Below are 2,655 nucleotides of genomic sequence, written 5' to 3' on the forward strand. Positions count from 1 at the left end.
TGATGAACCTACATGGACTCCTCCTAACCACCTAAAGTCCACAGTTTACTCTGCAGTTCATTCTTGGTTTTTTACAATGCATGGTTTTGGAAAAAATGTATAATGACATGCATCAATCATTATAATTGCATACACCGTATTTTAACTTCCCTAAAATTCCATGCTCCACCATGTTATCCCCACTCCCCAACCCTTGGCAAGCACTGTATCCATAGTTTTCCTTTTTCCAGAATGTCAGAGTTGGAACCCTACAGTATGTAGACTTTTAAAAGATCGGCTTCTTTCACTTAGTAATATGCATTTAAATTTTCTCCATTTTTTTTCACAGTTTGGTAGCTCACCCTTTTTTCATCACTGAATAATCGTGATGAATTGTATGGATGTACCACAGTTTATTAAGGACAACATGATTACTTCCAAATTTTGGCAATTATAAATAAAACTGCTATAAATATTCTTGTGCAATTCTTGGGAGGACATAAATTCTCAACTCCTTTGGGTAAATACCAAGGAGAACAATTGTTGGATCATATGATAAGACTATGTTTAGTTAGGTAAGAAACCACTGAACTGTCTTCCAAAGTGCTGGCACCATTTTGCATTCCCACCAGCAAATAGCAAGAGTTCCTATTATTTCATATCCTCAGCAGCATTTGGTGTTGTCAGTGTCCTGGATTTTGATCAATTTTATAGGTGTGTAGCAATATCTTGTTTTAATTTGTACTTCCCTGATGATAAATGATGTGGAGCACCTTTTAATTTTCTTATTTTCTATCTTTATATATTCTTTAGTGAGGTATCTGTTTAGTTTTTTGACCCATTTTTATAATAGGGTTTTTTCCTTATTTTTGAGTTTTAACAATTCTTTGTGCTATTTTGGAGAGTTCTTTATATGTGGGCTGGTCTTATTCTTTGGACATCATCTTTCACAGAACTTTTTAATGTTAGTGAAGTCTACCTTATCCATTATTTCTTTCACAGTACATGCCTTTGATACCGTATCTAAAGTCTTTGCCCTTTCCAAGGTCATCTAGGTTTCCTCCTGTGTTATCTTCTAGGAGTTTTATAGTTTTGAATTTTACACAAGACTCTTTTCTAGACATTTTCCCATTATTAATATTTAATAATGTATGTGAAAGTGTTCATGAACAAAAATGAAATGTGTTTTTATGCATATGAACATAATATAATGATGGCTTGTCCTTGTTCACCACCTCACCACATGTATTTGTAAGTGTAATTTAGTATTTACATCAGAAGGCATCTATTTTAAAGAAATTTACAGGAAATGCATTTATTAATATCTTAAATGTATTTAAGCATGAAAAATGGTGTGGATATTTGTAAGTCTCATAAGATGTATTCAACATGCATATTTTAATTGAGACAAAAAAGCAAATTCAAATGATCATAATTTAAACTTTTTAATTAGGTATTTTCATTGACATCTTCTGTAAAATTATTTCATATGTAGTTCTCAGATCTCCAGAATACCCAGAGCTCTAAGTCAAAACTAATTAAAGTTAAGTTATAAAGCCACAATTGAGATTGTTAATTTAATTGGTTATTTGGGAATTAAATCTTTTACAAAATTGTTTTCTGAAGTTTTTCTTTGCCTATTTTTGACTATATCACTGATGTTTTTGTAACTTATTACATTTAAAAGTGACATTTTAATGTGCAATACTGATATACATAAATAAGCCTAAAATGGATTTTTTTTTAAGATTTTATTTATTTATTTGACAGAGAGAGATCACAAATAGGCAGAGAGGCAGGCAGAAAGAGAGGGGGAAGCAAGTTCCTGCTGAGCAGAGAGCCCAATGCAGGGCTTGATTAAAATGGATTTTGTAAATGGAATAATTCTTCTTTGCAGAAAAGAGGTGTTTAAAGTAATGAATTATGGTGAATAAATTACTTGAATTAGAATTGTAATCAACATTAAATGTAGAAACAAACAGAAGCACAGGGAAAGAAGAAAATCTTGTACATCCCAGATATCAGAGACTAATTTAGCTAATATTAATAATGTCCAGATGAAAATAAAAACTAATTTTTTGAAAACTTCATTTTGATCTAATTTTAGACTTAAAGAAAAGTTGCATAAATGTTGCATATAGTTTTCATATATTCCTCATCATTTCCCCTAATATTTTCAACTTATATGATAAAAGAACAAGGAAGTAACATTGATATACTATGAATAACTAAACTATATAACTCGTTTTAATTTCACCATTTTTTCTGCTCATGTTATTTTTCTGGTCCATGATCCAACTGAGGATCTCACATTGCATTTCATTATAATTTCTCCTTAATCTATTTCAGATCATAGAATATCTTCAGTCTTTCCTTGTCTTTTATGATCCTGACATTTAGGAAGAGTACTGAAGAATTATTTTTAGAATGACCTCAACTTAGATTTGTCTAATGTTTCCCAGTGTTTGGAATGAAGCTATGCATTTTAGGTACAGAAATGATGTTGTCCCCTCCTCCATATATCAAAACTTGGGAGTTCACAATCCCAATGTCTTGCTATTGGATATATTTTATTGATCACTTGGTTAACTTGGTGTCTGCTGGGTTACTCAACCATAAAGTTACTCTCCTTGATTTTCACATTTAATAAATATTCTGGATAATGTATTATATTAG

The sequence above is a fragment of the Lontra canadensis genome, unplaced genomic scaffold (assembly GCF_010015895.1).
Source record: "Lontra canadensis isolate GAN:19392208 unplaced genomic scaffold, GSC_riverotter_1.0 scaffold37, whole genome shotgun sequence".
Classification (NCBI taxonomy): domain Eukaryota; kingdom Metazoa; phylum Chordata; class Mammalia; order Carnivora; family Mustelidae; genus Lontra; species Lontra canadensis.